Source organism: Arachis hypogaea, chromosome 13 (genome assembly GCF_003086295.3).
Source record: "Arachis hypogaea cultivar Tifrunner chromosome 13, arahy.Tifrunner.gnm2.J5K5, whole genome shotgun sequence".
Classification (NCBI taxonomy): Eukaryota; Viridiplantae; Streptophyta; class Magnoliopsida; order Fabales; family Fabaceae; genus Arachis; species Arachis hypogaea.
Genome location: NC_092048.1, coordinates 100,530,714 through 100,549,209, shown reverse-complemented (window position 1 = coordinate 100,549,209; position 18,496 = coordinate 100,530,714). Strand labels below are relative to the sequence as shown.

General features: G+C 40.1%; 1 non-coding gene across 1 annotated transcript; it reads right to left on the bottom strand.

The window, feature by feature from the left end:
• Positions 1 to 488: 488 nt before the first annotated feature.
• On the bottom strand, positions 489 to 596 carry LOC112739555 (small nucleolar RNA R71). Its single transcript, XR_003170488.1, has one exon. It is a non-coding gene; the product is annotated as a small nucleolar RNA R71 (small nucleolar RNA).
• Positions 597 to 18,496: the final 17,900 nt, after the last annotated feature.

Sequence of the window (18,496 nt, the reverse complement as noted above, 5' to 3'; positions counted from 1 at the left end):
GTGCTGAGGAAGAGGAGGAGTACTTTGAACCAGACATGGATGAAAACATGGAGAACCATCATGAATAAGAGACTCACAACCATGGCAGAGAAGGTCCAGCGCATCAGGCTGGACAAGAGAGAAGAGTTCTGGGTTCTTACATCAACCCAAACCCAGGAAATTGTGGAAGCAGCATACAAAGGCCAACCATACATGCCAACAACTTTGAACTAAAGCCACAACTCATCACCCTTGTTCATAACAATTGTTCATTCGGAGGAGGTATCCAAGAAGACCCCAATCAACATCTAACCACCTTCCTGAGGATATGTGATACTGTGAAGTCTAATGGTGTTCATCCTGAAACCTATAGACTACTTCTGTTCCCTTTCTCACTTAAGGACAAGGCATCTAAATGGCTGGAATCCTTCCCAAAGGAGATTTTAGCAACCTGGGAAGATGTGGTGAACAAATTCTTGGCAAGATTCTATCCTCCTCAACGGATCAACAGGCTGAGAGCTGAGGTGCAAACATTCAGGCAGCAAGATGGTGAGACTCTATATGAAGCATGGGAGAGGTTTAAGGACCTGACAAGAAGGTGTCCACCAGATATGCTCAATGAATGGGTGCAACTACACATTTTCTATGAAGGCCTCTCTTATGAATCAAAGAAGGCAGTAGACCATTCATCCGGGGGATCTCTGAACAAGAAAAAGACCATTGAAGAAGCCATAGATGTCATTGAGACTGTAGCGGAGAATGACTACTTCTATGCTTCTGAAAGAGGCAACACTAGAGGAGTAATGGAGCTAAACAATGTGGATGCACTGCTGGCCCAAAACAAGCTTATTACCAAGCAGCTGGCTGATCTCACCAAGAAGATGGAGAGGAACCAAGTGGCAGCAATCACCACCTCATCAGCAACCCAAGAGGGAGTGAATGCTGAGGCAGAGGAGGAGCAAGAACAAGCCAACTACATTGGAAACTCACCCAGGCAGACCCATGATCTTTACTCCAAAACGTACAACCCTGGTTGGAGGAATCACCTAAACTTTGGGTATGGAAATCAACAAGATCAAAGCCAAGATCAGAGACGTCACAACCCCAACAACCATGCAGCTCACCAACATTCCACACAGAAATCATATCAACACCACCCTAACAACACCTCTCCACATCCATACCAAAACCAAAATGACCCAACTCACCCATCCACTCTCAACTCACCATCATCTAAAGATAGACTCTCCAAAATTGAGACTCTGCTTGAGGGCATATGCAAAGAGATTCAAGATAATAAGGTATTCAAAGAGGAGGTGCAAGCTAGTATCAAGAACCAGGGGGACACCATCAAGAGGCTAGAATTTCAAGTGGGATACTTATCTGAAAAGATTCCCAAACCTATTGATAGCTTTCCAAGTGACAAAGAGAAAAATCCGAGAGGTGAAGCAAAGAAAGTCAGATGGAAAAATTGCAAGATGGTTACTATAAGTAATAAGAAGACTGAGGAAAAGCAAAACAAGCCATTAGAACAACTTGGAGAGACATCAGTAGAGAAACAGGAAAAGGATCACCAAGAACCCAAAATTTCACAAAAAGAGCTGACACAGAAGGAGCTACTGAAACTCTATGCACCTTTTCCCCAATTACTCAATGGTGCTGTAGAGAAGAGAATATACTCAAGGTTTCTTGACCTGTTTGCATCCCTCCATGTAAACATACCATTCATCAAGGCCCTCCAACAAATGCCCTCATACATTAAGTATATGAAGGAGCTGTTGACCAGGAAAAGCTCACTCAAGGGAGGACAAATAATAGTGATGAATAAGGAATGCAGTGCTCTCATTCAACCAGAGTTGCCTATAAAAAGGAAGGACCCAGGGAGTTTTCACATCCCCTGTGCCATAGGAGAAACAATGTTTGATAAAGCACTCTGCGATTTGGGAGCAAGCATCAACTTAATGCCTTTATCCCTTATGAAGAGGCTGCAGATCAATGACATAATGCCCACAGATGTAGTCATCAGGCTGGCTGACAAAACTCAAAAACAAGCAGTAGGAGTGGTTGAAAATGTGCTGGTGAAGGTGGGAAAATACTTCCTTCCCACAGACTTTGTCATCTTGGACATGGAAGAAAGTCACACTCACCCAATCATATTAGGAAGACCGTTCTTAGCTACAGCCAGAGCACTCATAGATGTGGAGCGAGGGGAGCTAATTTTGAGGATCCATGATGAACAACTCCACTTCAATGTCTTCAAACTCTCACAAGAAACAGATCATAATGAGATACTAAGGGAGGAGGCAAGCACTAAAGCACAACCAACACCTCTGGGAAACCACTTGGTTGAAGAACAAGGCAATCAGCAGCTATCACAGCTCAAGGAAAATAAGGAGGAACCTAAACCACCAGAGTCATATGAGACCAGTAACAAAATTCCCTTAGAAGAGGAGGTCACAAAAAGCAAGGCAACATCAAAAGGGACAAAGAAGAAGGCACCAAGGAGGTGGAGGAACAAGAAGATCCCTACAGAGGACTTCTCTCCATGGGATAAAGTAATCTCAGCTTACTTCCCAGATATTCCACCTCATCCCCTGACTATCCCATCTCAGTTACCTAAGGTCTTCACCATCAACAGAGTTCTTTCCTTAGAACATGTGGAGATCCTTGATGAAGCCAATGGATATAGGTCTACTGCAAGAGGGGAAGATCTGAAGCATTACCAACCACCATGACAAAGGCAAAACGTCAAGCTAGTGACGCTAAAGAAGTGCTTCATGGGAGGCAACCCATGTTTTACATGCTTTTAAAAGTAGTTAATAATACAAGCTTCAGAGATTTCAAATCAACTTGACATGGACTTGAATGAATTCTTGTGTGCAACATATAGTGAAGAACAAGTTTGGTGTTCAAGGCACACTAAGAGAACATCAATATAACCCATATCATGTCACTCTTAGGGGCCTTGAACAAATCTTTTACACCACACGGCACCAAACTAAGTTTGGTGTTGCCAATGTTGCACACATGGATGTTGAGTTAGTCAGTTGGTTTGCTCTAATAAATGGCAGTTAGTTAGTTAAAACAAAAACTTTAAAAAGTAGTTATTCTTTTAATTTTGCCGCCACTTTCCACACATATTTTTTTAATCACAATTCTTTTATTTTGTAGAACAAGAAGAAAGGAAGGTGAAACAGCAGAAGGAAACACTAAAAAAGAAGATGGAAGATGCTGGTTTTTGGAAGAAGTTCATTGGAAAAGGCAAGGGAAGTGGGAGTACAAGCACTCAAGAGAAACACAAAGAGGACAAGCAAGAGGAAGAGCATGGGCAACCCCATGAGTAAAAGGTTGTGGAGTTCCCTCTTTGTTCCATCTTTTTCAAGCATTAAATAAGGAAAGTCATGTATGAAATAGGACATGCTTCCATGATAGTTTAGGATTTTCAATTCTGTTTTTAGTATTCTACTTGCCTAGGTCTATGATTACTAGTCAAGTTGCCTGTTTTCAATTCCATCCTGCTTATTGTGTTGCTTGTCTCCTTTTGAATCAAATAAAAAGAGAATGTTTGTTATCAAAGACCAGATTGGAGTTCATATTGTAGAGTAAGTTCCTTAGTGTGTGATGTGGTCATAAGTTAGCTAAGTTAGTTCACCAACAAGGGTGGGAAGACAACTATCTGTCCTGAATCATATGCTTAAAACACACCCCATGAGACTAGCTAAATAACAAGTTCCTCATAAGAAAAAGGGGAAAAGAACAATAAGAGTTGAAAAAGAAAGAAAATTTAATAAAGAATAAGGCTAGGCACCAAGGGTTTGAAACTTGAGAGATGTGTCTGTGGTGCTCCTGTACCAAGGATCTGCTTGGATGAATAAGTTCGTAGGAGTGCTTCATCATTTTGTAACTTGGGTTAACTAACCCGGTATTATCAACTGAAAATCCACTATCAAGAGCAACCTTGCTACAGAACATTTAGTAACCCAAAGAGGTGCTGGACACCAAGGTCTCAAGAAAGAAAATAAACAAACCATGTGCCTGTGGTGTGTATGTATGGGGGAAAGAGACTTGAGGGAGTAAGTCCTTAGGGGTGTCTTAACACCTAGCACCTTGAACCAACTGGTTCGGGAGTGCTGGCTGAAAGCTTATCTTAAAGAGTCGCCCCCTCACAGAGCATTTAGCCTAAGAACACAAATAAGCCCTGAAAACAATAAAAGGATCAATGAATAAGAGTCTCATAGGGTGCAATTAAGTGAGTATTCCAGGACATGATAAAGGTCTGAAAGCTAGTGAAGGAATGAACCTAAGTTGCTATGCATGAAACCACCATAAAACCAAGGACATGACTTCCACAATAATGACTCATTTCTCTTGGCATTTCATTCGTCATTCTCTTGTTCCAGTACTTGCTTAGGGACAAGCAAGCTTTAAGTTTGGTGTTGTGATGCCAGGGCATTTTGGCCAGTTTCACTGACCATTTCTTTACTGTTTTAGGGTAGTTTCATGCATTTTCTTAGGAAATAAGCAAGTTTTGGGTAGAATTTCACTTACATCTTGATTTAAGCATACATTGTGCACTTTACATGATTTCATGAGAATTTTGCATGAATTAGATGACAAATTGGATGATGCATGTCTCATGATGTGGATTAGAACTTTGATGCACTTTATTGCTTGATTTCAGGACAAAGGAAGCAAGAAAGAACCACGTTAGCAGCCACGTTAGTCTAACTAACGTGACCACTAACGTGGAATGGGAGCTAGCTTGCAACGTTAATGAGAAAAGTAATCCCCAATAACGTCCTCGAAGCCATCATAGCCCATGTTAAGAGTCACGTTAACTAAGTTAACGTGAACTCTAACGTGGAAGAAAGAAAGTGGAGCCAACGTTAGTGACACTCACCTTTGTCACTAACGTTGGACCAAGCTCATATTGGCCACGTTAGCCTCCACGTTAACTTAGTTAACGTGGACTCTAACGTTGGGAAGAAAAAGAGTGGCCAACGTTAGTGACACTCAGCATTGTCACTAACGTTGGGCTAAGCCACCTTGAGCTACGTTAACTCCTACGTTAACTTAGTTAACGTGGAAGCTAACGTAGAGAAAGCAAACAATCGCCAATGTTAGTGACACTCACCTTTGTCACTAACGTTGGAATGAGCCACAATGAGCCACCACGAGCCACGTTAACTTAGTTAACGTGGAAGCTAACGTTGAGGATAGGATGATGAGCCAACGTTAGTGACACTCACCTTTGTCACTAACGTTGGAGATGTCTATCATTACCACGTTAGAAGCCACGTTAACTTAGTTAATGTGGACTCTAACGTGGGAAGAAGGGGCACCTTGGAACGTTAGTGACAAAGGTAAGTGTCACTAACGTTCTCAAAGAATTGGCAAGCCTACGTTAAGAGCCACGTTAACTAAGTTAACGTGAACTCTAACGTAGGGAGGGAGGCTCTCAACGTTATTGGAAAAGGTGAGTCCCAATAACATGTGCGAAGGACCAAGAGGCAACGTTAGTGGTCATGTTGGTGCCACTAACATTGAAGTTAACGTGGATCATCCCTGGGTGAGGAACGTTAGTGAAAAAGGTGATTGTCACTAACGTTCTTGAACCCACACTCTCACTTAACGTTAACGTCACTAACGTCCTGAGCTAAAGACCCTTCCTACTTCACACTTTCTCTCTGCAAGTAAAGCTAAGCCCACTGCAGAAGATAACTGCTTCAAACTCAAGATCCAAAGGCCCATATCCAAGACTTGAAGAATCAACTAGAAGATCAGAAGAGTAGTATATATAGGGGTAGTTTTAAATCAGGAAATAGCTTTTGGGGGATATAAAATTGAGAACTACTCTCTGTATAATTTACTTTCTCTGCACTTCTAGTTCTAGTTTTTATGATGTATTCTCCATCTTTGTTTTCCATTTCCAGAGCTATAAACAACTAAACCCCTTTCATTGGGTTAGGGAGCTCTGTTGTAATTTGATGGATCAATACTAATTTTCATTACTCTTCTTCTATCTTTTCTCTTGATTTTACTAGAAAGCTTTCAATCTTCATCCAATTGGGTAGTTATCTTGGAAAAGGAGCTATTCATACTTGGATCTCTTCTGAACCTTGGAAGAAGAATGAAGAGATCATGCTAAAAATGCTTTCTCATGTTAGACCAAATTGGGTTTGGTTGGGTATGGTGACTATAATCATACCAACACTTGATTTGGGAATGCATGTGGTATAATCAGTAACCATACTTCATCTCTTCTCATGAGCAATTGACCAAGGAATTGGCTATTGATCAAGATTTGAGAGATTGAATTACCAAGGAATTGGAATTCGATCACTTAAGATTGCCAAGGAGATCAATGAATGCATTGATTGAGGAAGAGATGAAAATGAACTTGATCCGGAGAATGTAACATCTCCTAAGCCTAATAAATCCCCATTTCTGATCTTACCCATTCTCTTTAATTTCTACAATTTACTTTCATGAGCATCTTCCCCATTCCCATTTACAATTCTGCAGTTTACTTTCTGTCATTTACTTTCAGCTCTTTACTTCCAGCATTTACATTTTCTGCTATTTACTTTCCCGCCATTTAATTTCCTGCAACTCTCAAACCAAATTCTGCTTCGCTCAACTAGAACATTCCTCTAATTAAAGTTGCTTGACCAATCAATCCCTGTGGGATTCGACCTCACTCTATTGTGAGTTTTTACTTGACGACAATTCGGTATACTTGCCGAAGGAAAATTGTTGAGAGACAAGTTTCCGTGCTATCAATGGACCAGGCGTGCCACGCCCAACTTGGCGTGCCACGCCCCTTTTGTGTCATCCATTGTAGCTCTCTGGAATTTTGTATTAGCGTGCCATGCCCAGTCTCTGGCGTGCCACGCCCACATGCATGCTTGGACTTCTTCTCTGGTCTTTAGTACTAGCGTGCCACGCCCAGCTCCGGCGTGCCACGCCAGTGCATTTTTGTGGCGTTTGCTTCAAGTGGCACGCCAGTTTCACACGCCCAGCTTCTTGTTTGTCTTCGACCCAATTTTTGATGCTTTTCTCACCTGAAATTCAACACAACTCATCTCAAAGTAGTGTACCATAATATTCATCAAATAATGCATGAATTGTACTGATCAAATGAGATTTATGCTCTTTTATGGTCTTCTTTATGCAAGAAAGAAGAGTAGATGATGCAAGTCATCACAACACCAAACTTAAGTTTTGCTTGTCCCAAGCAAATCAATGTGAGTAAAAACCTTTATAACTTGAGGCCTTGGCTTTGAGTGATTGCAATACAACTAAGAGTAAGACTAAGTGTTCAACACATGTATGAATGTTTTAATGTCATGGGAAACTCTTGGATCCTTGTGGTTTCTTTCAGGTGTAGGCCTTAGGGGTCCTTTCTATTGGTTGTCACCTTGAAGTAGTAAGGGTTGTTTTGCTTTCTTGACCACGACTCTAAATGTTTTGTCTCAAGACAACCCTTTATTTAAGCTTTTAATTAGAACTCCCAAACCAGTTGGTTTTAAGGTACTAGGTGTTGAGACACCCCTAAGAATTTACTTGCCCAGGTCTCTTCTTGACACATCTTCACCATAAGCATCTACTAAGACCTTTAATTCTTTTTTGAGCTTTTTAATGTTTTTTTCTCTATCCTAGTAGTTGATGCTCAGAGCCTTGGGTCTTTATTGCTTACTACCTCTTTATCGCCCAGGTCTTTCTTGTTCTAGGAACACCCTTTGGCCTTCCCTAGTTATACCTTCTAGGACTGGTTGCTCTTCCATGACTCATTTTCTTTTTAGTTCATCCAAGGTTCTACACTTAATTTCTTATTTCTTAGTTTATTTGATAATCCATCTTGGCCTTGGTCTCTCTCATTGTTTTTGCACAACTCACAGTGACTCTTATGGGGACAAACTCTACTTTTATTTATGTTGAAATGAAGACTTGAAATACATGGCATTTTCTTTCTTGAAAAAAAACTCATAAAGACTTCAAACAGGAATTTAAAACTAGGCATAAAGCATAAACTATCTTAGCATGACTATTTATTCAAAAAGTAAATAAAGCAAAAACTTAAACAAGATTTCAGAAGTTGGAAAGTGTCAACCATGGGACTCAACAACCTTGGGCAGCTTCATCTTTAGTTCATTGGGCCCTTGATGACAAGTCATCTTAGCCTATTTTAACAAGTCTTTTTCTTTTGTTTTCATTAGAATTATGCACTTTCTTGAGCTACAAGCAAGCCAATTAGGTAGATTTTCATGTTTCCTTTGATTTAATCAACTATGTATGAATTCATGCTATTTCATGAGGTTTTATACTATAATCGTCACATATTATAAAAGAATGAATATCTCATGATTTTAAGCATAGCTTTGATGTGTTTGGTTGATTAATGATAGGTGAAGAAAGCTTGGAGAAAGGTTGAGCAAGAAGGAATAGCTAGGAGTAAAGAGAAGACAATGGAATAAGTGAAATTGAACCAGGAAGCAAAAAGCTGGACCTAAAGTTAGCCTCAAACTTTTGCACAAACTTTTGGGTGAAAAGTTAGCCCCAACGTTAGCCTCTAACTTTTGGACTAACGTTGGAACTTGAAAATCACTCCCTGGGTACCAAAAGTTTGCGCCAACGTTAGCCCCTAACTTTGAGGCTAACGTTGGCACATGAAAATCACCCCTGGGCACCAAAAGTTTGCGCCAACGTTAGCCCCTAACTTTGAGGCTAACGTTGGCATGCCAAAAACACTCCCTGGGCACCAAAAGTTTGCGCCAACGTTAGCCCCTAACTTTTGGGCTAACGTTGGCACATGAAAACTACAAGGGGAGGAGCAAAAGTTTGCGCCAACGTTAGCCCCTAACTTTTGGGCTAACGTTGGCGCCACAAGTGCACTAAGGAAGGCCAATGTTGGTGCAAAAGTTAGACCCCTAACTTTTGCACCAACGTGAGTATCAGCAAGATATGGGGGCTGATATGAAAAGTTTGACCAAAAGTTAGACCCTAACTTTTGCTCCAACTTCTGGTCCAACTTTTGCAAAACTCCAACCCGGTTCATTTGGTTCACTTTGGTTCTTCTCCAAACTTCAAGAGCAATCAACCAAGGCCTCTTTCAACCCAATTCCACCAAGAGAAAAGGCCCAACTCAAGGCTTGAAGATCATTTGAAGAAAGTGTATAAATAGGATAGAATTCAAGTTCTTCAGGGAGCTTTTTCTTTGAATTTTCATAATAGTTTTCGGAGAGCTTTGGATATTAAGTGATCTTTAATTTCTCAGTCTTGGGGAAGGAGAATTCACTTCTCTTCCTCTTAGTTTTATTGCTTTCAATTTCAATTACAATTGTCTTGGATCTTGGGTTGGAGAATTGAAGAAATTCTGTTTCAATCTCATCCTTAGATCTCTCTGCTTTATTTACTGCTTGAGTGAATTTAATTTCTGTTAGTTGCTCTTCATCTACTTTCCTTGCAATTTACAATTCCCTTGCAATTGTTCTTGTTGGATCTAGGAAGGCATTGAGATCTAGACTTGGTTTTCTAGTCTCTGGGTCCTGAGATCTGATTTCCCAATTTTACATTCTCTGTTTACTGTTTTCAATGTTCATTTACTTTTCTGCTCTGAGATCCGATTTGATCCAAATCCTCTTTTACTCTTCTGTTTGATGCAATTTACTTTTCCTTGTTTAAATTCTGCAAATCCAATCCCCAATCCCCTTTACAATTCCAGCCGTTTACATTTCTTGCACTTTAAGATTCCGCAATTTACATTTCTTGCATTCTAAGTTTCTGCCATTAAATTTCTTGTTCTTTAAGATTCAGCACTTTAATTCCCTGTCCTCTTTATTTCCATGCAATTTAATTTCTGAAAATCACAAAACACTCAACCAAATCTTGATTCGCTTGACTAAATTAACCACTAAGCTAAAATTGCTCAATCCTTCAATCCCTGTGGGATCGACCTCACTCTCGTGAGTTTTTATTACTTGATGTGACCCGGTACACTTGCCGGTTAGATTTGTGTGTTTTGGGAGAAATTTATTTTTCCACCAAAATACTCATCAAGTTTTTGGCGCCGTTGCCGGGGATTGATTAGATTGACAATGATTAAGTGAGGTGGTGATCTAGATCAAGCACTTTCTCTTTATTTTTCTCTAATTTCGACTAACCCACTAACTGTTTGAATTTTTGCCTGAGATAACTGAAACTTCGCTTTAGCAACAAAGTGAAGTTTTCCGGGAAATTTCTGGCTCTATGCAATGCTCTTGCTTACACAAGAGAAGCAATTTCTGCCACTAATCTCCCAAGTCCATCAACTGTTTGATACTTTGTGCCAGCTAACCTTCTGAATCACATTCTGAGCTTGAAAATATTCAATCATCGCTTGAATTTTTGTGACTGTGCAGATCATGGAGGGGAACTCAACAAATTCTAGCAATCATGAGAGTAATATCCCCACCTTGGATGATAATGTAACCCATAGTTCGAAGCAACTATCCATAGCCATGAATGATGTTGCCCAATGGTTTGAAGCTTTTCCACAAGGAAGCATTATCGGATGGGAAGAACTGATGAATGGGCTCCTAGTCAAATTGAACCCATCACAAAGAATTGTTAAGCCAGAGGCAGAAGTGCATCCATTCACACAAGAGAAAGAAATTGAAGGTGCTCGTGCAGTAATAAGCCAAAACAAGCAGATACATCAGCAGACTCTACAACAACTGGACATGATGGCTAGGAAAATCACTGAGTTGAGACATGCTGTAATACATACATACAACCTGACTCAAAGCTCATATGGGAGTAATCAAGCTGAACACAGTTTTGGGGTCATTAACCATGAGCAACAGAGTTATGAGCAACTACAATCTCCAAGCAATCACTCTAGCATGCTCCAACACAGGCCTCAGAATGATGTGTACAATTCACCTTGGAGAACTCATTCTAATGGGAGGGGGGTTGAGAACCAAAACCAAAAACCAAGGGACTTCAACTGCAACAATCCCAGCTTCAAAAACCAACTTAAAACACACCCCCACAACAACAATCACACACACTTCCAACCCCGTCCTACCTCACCATTCGCTCAAAATGACCTTCATCAACCACCACAATTGACACAGCCACAACCACTTCCAACCTTTCAAAGAATCTATATTCTAGAAATGCTGATGGAGAGGTCCATAAAAATTCAAGAAATGATGGTAATAGAGCGGGAAGAAATAAAGAAGCATCAAGAGATGATAAGCAAGAACCAGGAGGCTTCACTCAGAAGACTTGAAAGGCAGATGGAACAACTTGTTTAAAACCTTGCTGAATTGAGTGAGAAGGATGGGAATCTGAACTCAAAGAGCCATGAAAAGGATGCTGTGTTGAAAGAGAAGGGAGTCATGGAGGAAAGTAAGAGGGCTATGGAAAGAGAAACAGAGGGAAGGAAGCCCATAGCAAGAGGAGGAAACCTAAGGCAACAGAAGCCTCAACTTCCATGAGCACAGAGTGAAGGATGTCAAGCTAGTGACAATAAAAGAGCGCTTGTTGGGAGGCAACCCAACCGGAGGTAACTATCTTTTCATATCTATTTCAATAAAAAGGTTAATTAGTTTTATCTATATTGCAAGAAGCTAAGTTTGGTGTACACACCAAAACAATATAAAGGAGAATGAAGAATTCTAAGTTTGGTGTCCACCAAAACCCCATTGTAACACACATTCTCACTTTCTGCATAATGTAGGCTTCAAGCATACTGGATGAACTAGTTAGCCATTTTACTGTTTTTCTTAGTTTTCAGTTCTATCACTTTTGAAAAAGAAAAAGAAATTATCACACATGGTTAACCATTGGCAAGGTACTAAGTTTGGTGTTCCCACACCAAAGTAAGTTCAAAAAGCCCGCAAATAAATCATGAAAATTAACTATTGTTTCCAAGTGCTTGGGGAACAAGCAACTTTCAATATCATTGCAGAATGTCATACAAGCTTTTGGAGGTTTGAACATCATCAAAAAGGAGAAAGATGAACATGAAGGTCAGCAACAATGATGATGAGAAAAAAGAAAGCAATTGAACTCCAACAGGTTGTATTGTTAAGTAATTATTCTACATCAAATATTGCTGTGATTGAAAGTTGGATTGTATCCTTAATTGCCCTACCTGTCTGCATAGTATAGTTTTCTTTCTATATACCCCTGCCTGCCTGCATAGCATAGTTTTTTTTCTTATAATTCAATAAGCAAGATGTCTGATCAATCACAACATTCTTATCTTCAAAACTTGTTTGCACTCAATTTTCAAGAAATACATCACATGAAAGTTTTTTTGAGAAGAAGGATTGAGGAATAAATCAAATTTGAGGCAAGCAAAAGATTAGGAGAAGTGGTGGTTCTAGTTGTATGATTTTGTATTGAGGTTGCATGCTTGTGAAAACTTGCATGGGAGCTCATAGGCGGGACATGAAGTTCAAAGAAGTATTGTGGAGATTCTCAAAAACTTATTGATCCAAGAAGCAGCAAACAAAATAAAAGAAAGAAAAGAAAATACAAAGACAAAAAAAAGAACATGGCCCAAGGCTCTGAGCATCAATTACTAGGCAGGAAAGAAAGAAGAAACAAAACTCAAAGAGTTGTTAGCCTAGTAAATGCTTGTGGTTGAGCTGTGTCAAGGAAAGAGGCTTGAGCAAGTAAATCCTTAGGGGTGCTTCAACACTTAATACCTTAAAACCAACTGGTTTAGGAGTATTGATTGAAAGCTTATTTAAAGAGCCGCTTTGAGACATGACACTTAGAGTCAAGGCCAAAGCAAAGAAATTATAAGCTGATTCAAGGTGATTACATATAAAGAGATCTCTATAATACCATTTGGATGAAAATCCTAAGACCTAAGACTCCCAATATGTGAAGACTAGTGAGCACTGAAGCCCTTGAATGAGCATATGATTTGGAAGTCACCCCACTGACACTTGATCACTTCACTCACTGGACTTTACAAGTTATTCTTCAATCCATCTTAATTGAAAGAACCCTGGAGCATAAATTTATTTCTTGCTTGAGGATAAGTAAGCTTTAAGTTTGGTGTTGTGATGACAAGTCATCTTAGCCTATTTTAACTAGTCTTTTTCTTTTGTTTTCATTAGAATTATGCACTTTCTTGAGCTACAAGCAAGCCAATTAGGTAGATTTTCATGTTTCCTTTGATTTAATCAACCATGTATGAATTCATGCTATTTCATGAGGTTTTATACTATAATCGTCACATATTATGAAAGAATGAATATCTCATGATTTTAAGCATAGCTTTGATGTGTTTGGTTGATTAATGATAGGTGAAGAAAGCTTGGAGAAAGGTTGAGCAAGAAGGAATAGCTAGGAGTAAAGAGAAGACAATGAAATAAGTGAAATTGAACCAGGAAGCAAAAAGCTGGACCTAAAGTTAGCCTCAAACTTTTGCACAAACTTTTGGGTGAAAAGTTAGCCCCAACGTTAGCCCCTAACTTTTGGGCTAACGTTGGAACTTGAAAATCACTCCCTGGGTACCAAAAGTTTGCGCCAACGTTAGCCCCTAACTTTGAGGCTAACGTTGGCACATGAAAATCACCCCTGGGCACCAAAAGTTTGCGCCAACGTTAGCCCCTAACTTTGAGGCTAACTTTGGCATGAGAAAAACACTCCCTGGGCACCAAAAGTTTGCGCCAACGTTAGCCCCTAACTTTTGGGCTAACGTTGGCACATGAAAACTACAAGGGGAGGAGCAAAAGTTTGCGCCAACGTTAGCCCCTAACTTTTGGGCTAACGTTGGCGCCACAAGTGCACTAAGGAAGGCCAACGTTGGTGCAAAAGTTAGACCCCTAACTTTTGCACCAACGTGAGTATCAGCAAGATATGGGGGCTGATATGAAAAGTTGGACCAAAAGTTAGACCCTAACTTTTGCTCCAACTTTTGGTCCAACTTTTGCAAAACTCCAACCCGGTTCATTTGGTTCACTTTGGTTCTTCTCCAAACTTCAAGAGCAATCAACCAAGGCCTCTTTCAACCCAATTCCACCAAGAGCAAAGGCCCAACTCAAGGCTTGAAGATCATTTGAAGTAAGTGTATAAATAGGATAGAATTCAAGTTCTTCAGGGAGCTTTTTCTTTGAATTTTCATAATAGTTTTCAGAGAGCTTTGGATATTGAGTGATCTTTAATTTCTCAGTCTTGGGGAAGGAGAATTCACTCCTCTTCCTCTTAGTTTTATTGCTTTCAATTTCAATTACAATTGTCTTGGATCTTGGGTTGGAGAATTGAAGAAATTCTATTTCAATCTCATCGTTAGATCTCTCTGCTCTATTTACTGCTTGAGTGAATTTAATTTTTGTTAGTTGCTCTTCATCTACTTTCCTTGCAATTTACAATTCCCTTGCAATTGTTCTTGTTGGATCTAGGAAGGCATTGAGATCTAGACTTGGTTTTCTAGTCTCTGGGTCCTGAGATCTGATTTCCCAATTTTACATTTTCTGTTTACTGTTTTCAATGTTCATTTACTTTTCTGCTCTGAGATCCGATTTGATCCAAATCCTCTTTTACTCTTCTATTTGATGCAATTTACTTTTCCTTGTTTAAATTTTTTAATTCCAATCCCCAATCCCCTTTACAATTCCAGCCGTTTACATTTCTTGCACTTTAAGATTCCGCAATTTACATTTCTTGCATTCTAAGTTTCTGCCATTAAATTTCTTGTTCTTTAAGATTCAGCACTTTAATTCCCTGTCCTCTTTATTTCCATGCAATTTAATTTCTGAAAATCACAAAACACTCAACCAAATCTTGATTCGCTTGACTAAATTAACCACTAAGCTAAAATTGCTCAATCCTTCAATCCCTGTGGGATCGACCTCACTCTCATGAGTTTTTATTACTTGATGCGACCCGGTACACTTGCCGATTAGATTTGTGTGTTTTGGGAGAAATTTATTTTTCCACCAAAATACTCATCACCCCTTCCCTTTGTCCTTCTTCTTGGAGGGGGAAGATCCACCTTCATCTGGCTTGGAGGAACCTTCTTGTGCTTTGGCATCCTTGGGCTTCCAAAATCCTGCTCTTCTCATATAATTCCTTTCATCCTCCTTATGTTTGGCTAAGATTTCCTCTTGTCTTGCACTTAGCTCTTCCATTCCTTGCATAAAGGTTGGGTATCTTGGGTTTAGAGCGGCTACGGCATTACATAAGTGATTCAACTTCGCTTGTGTGTTGATGTCATACTGCCTCCTGGATATTGTTATGGCATCATAGAGATGTCTGAATTCGGCCAAGTTCCTCTGTTGCCATTTTCCTTGCTCTACTATTTTGTCCAGTGCACTTCGCACCTCTTCCCAATCAAATTGTTCTTGCCGCTCCTTTCTCATATGCTCCCAATTCCTTTGGAGTTGTTGAATGTTTTGGTTGACTTGGCTCCATTATTGTTGTTGAGTTTTCTTGAGTTGATTGATATCTTCCCTCAAGTGGTGTAGATCTTCCTTCATTTGGTGTACATCTCCTTGCAGTTGTTTCCAGTTGAATCCCTCTGGAAATTGTTGATATTGGTATTGTGGTGGTGGTTGAAGTGCCAGGAATTGAGGTTGCTCTTCTACCTCTTGTTGTTGTTGTTGTTGTTGTTGTTGTTGTTGTTCATGGGCATGAGCTCTTCGTTCTCTGGCCTTGTGGAGTGGGTGAACAGCCACCACTTTGGCCATCTTTTTGGCAGTTATGAACTTGTCTTGCTTCACAAGTACTTCATCAATGATCTTTTCAACTCCAGCCTCATCACATAGCCTTTGTATAATGCTGGGGAATGCCAACCTTGTGTTGTCACTGGTGCTTTTTAGCACTTTGTTGATGTTGTTGGCAATCATCTTCCCCACGTTGATGTTCTCTCCTTTCATGATGCTGTAGATGAGTACAGCTCTCTCCTTGGTCACCTCTGAAGTGTTAGATGTGGGATTAGGGGCCTCCTCACAAGTTCTAGCCACCTTCTAGCTTGGGAGCTCAAATCTCTTCTCCTCAATTGATTTGGTATCCCATCCTTGTCATTGAATGAACTTGAGGATCCAGAGGTTGGTTCCTTGACTTTTCTTTTCTTTGAGGCTGAGCTTTTTGGTGGTGCCATGATGTTGAGAGAGTATGTTTGAGAGTGAAATGGGGGTTGCAAGAAAGAGCAAGCAAAACAAGGTTTTGCTCCAACACCAAACTTAAGAATTGATTGTCCCAATCAAGAAAAAAAAGAAAGAAAGAAAGTATGGAAAGAGATGGTAAAAGATGATCAGAGAAAGGAAGGTCAGGGCTTGTATGCTCTTCGTGTGTGATTGGGGGTGTTGAAGTGGAATAGGAGATGGTGAAGTGAGGCTTTTATAATGGGTGAATATTATGGTGGGAAGGGTGGGAAATAAAAAGGGTTAAATATTTTCCCACTTGGGGAGTGGCGCCTAGCGTGGGAAGAGGCGCCAACTCTTTTCTCACTGTGTCTTCTGCGTGTGTTGAGTTCCAAAGTGTAAGTACACTTTGACTTCCTTGCTTTGTGAGTTGTTTACCATGTGGGCCCCATCTTCTCTCCTGAAATGAAACTGAACCCATTAGTAATGACAAAAGAACCCTTTCACATTCCTTCTCATCAAGAGTGAATTGGATTGCAACTGATGGGTGTCCCTTGGGACACCAAACTTAATTCTTTGGTTTCTTAATAAATTAGTTTCATCATTGTGTATTTAATGTGTTCATAAGAGTGGAATAACATCAACCTTTTCATTTTCTTTTGATTCCAATTCCTCTGAACTCATTAAACCACATTCATGTTCTTACCCAAAGCATTAAGTGCTTTCAAATTGGGTGACTTGGGCTACTAGATGATTCTTGGTGGTGGCCACACCAAACTTAATCTTTGGGCTTACTCTTCAAATCAAGATATAAATTGTTTGTACGCCTAGATTAAGTTGGTGAGATGCCACACCAAACTTAGCAATTTAGCTAGTTCTCAGCCCAATCACTCATCATGATCTATGCCTTCATCAAGTTGCAATTCCGGAAAAAATTGTAAAGAAAATCTAGCTACCAAAGCTAGAATCAACTTTCTAATCTGCAATTATAAACTAATCCTAATATGGTAATGTAAGATAAATGGTAGACTGAAAATTAAACTACCTAATGCAACAAATTTTTAAACTACTTCTAAGAAAAGTAACTAAATCAAAAAAGGATAAAGTGTTGGGGTGCCTCCCAACTAGCGCTTCTTTATTGTCATTAGCTTGACATTCCTTCATCTTCAGCTGAGCTTGTAGCTCACTCCCTGCTCCTCTAAGGAGCCTCCCAAGTAGTGTTTGAGTCTATGGCCATTGAAGTAAAAGTTCTCTGAGTCTTGTCCTTCATGAGCTCCACATGACCATAGGAAAACACCTTGAGTATGGTGAAAGGTCCTGACCATCTAGATTTCAGTTTTTCAGGGAAGAACTTGAGTCTTGAGTTATAGAGTAACACCTTCTGTCCTTCAGTGAACTCCCTTCTTGCTATCTTTTGGTCATGCCACCTTTTTGTGTTCTCTTTGTAGATTTTTGCATTCTCATATACTTGATTCTTAAACTCTTCCAGCTCATTGAGTTGCATTAATCTCTTTTCTCCAGCAGCTTGCTCATCATAGTTTAACATCTTTAGATCCCAAAATGCTCTATGTTCGAGTTCAACTGGCAAGTGACAAGCCTTGCCAAATACCAGTTGGTATGGAGACATCCCAATGGGAGTCTTATAGGCTATCCTGTAGGCCCATAGTGCCTCATCCAGCTTCTTAAACCAATCCTTTCTTGAGCTTCCAATAGTTTTTTCAAGGATTCTTTTTAGCTCTCTGTTGGAAATTTCAGCTTGCCCGTTAGTCTGTGGGTGGTATGGAGTTGCCACGTTGTGCTTTACTCCATATCTGAGAAGGAGTGTCTCGAGTTGTTTGTTGTAGAAGTGTGTCCCTCCATCACTAATGAGAGATCTGGGCACTCCAAATCTGCTGAAGATGTTCCTTCTCAAGAAGCTTATCACAACCTTATTGTCATTTGTTGCAGTGGCTATGGCTTCTACCCATCTTGAGACATAATCAACAGCCACCAATATGTAGCTATTAGAGTAGGAGGTTGGGAAGGGTCCCATGAAATCAATCCCCATACATCAAATAGCTCCAACTCTAATATGAATTGCTGTGGCATCTCATTTCTCTTGGTTTGATTACCAGCTCTTTGGCATTCATCACACCTTGACACCATTTCCTTGGCATCCTTAAACATTGTTGGCCAGTAAAATCCGGATTGAAGCACTTTTGCTGCTGTCCTTTCTCCACTGAAGTGTCCTCCATATGCGGATCCATGGCACTGCCATAACACTTCCTGCCCTTCCTCATGGGGTATACACCTTCTTAGGATTCCATCAGCACACTTCTTAAACAAATAAGGATCGTCCCAGATGTAGTGTTTGGCATCCTTAATTAGCTTCCTCCTCATGTGCCTATTGATGTTAGTTGGTAGTTCCCCAATAGCCTTGAAGTTGG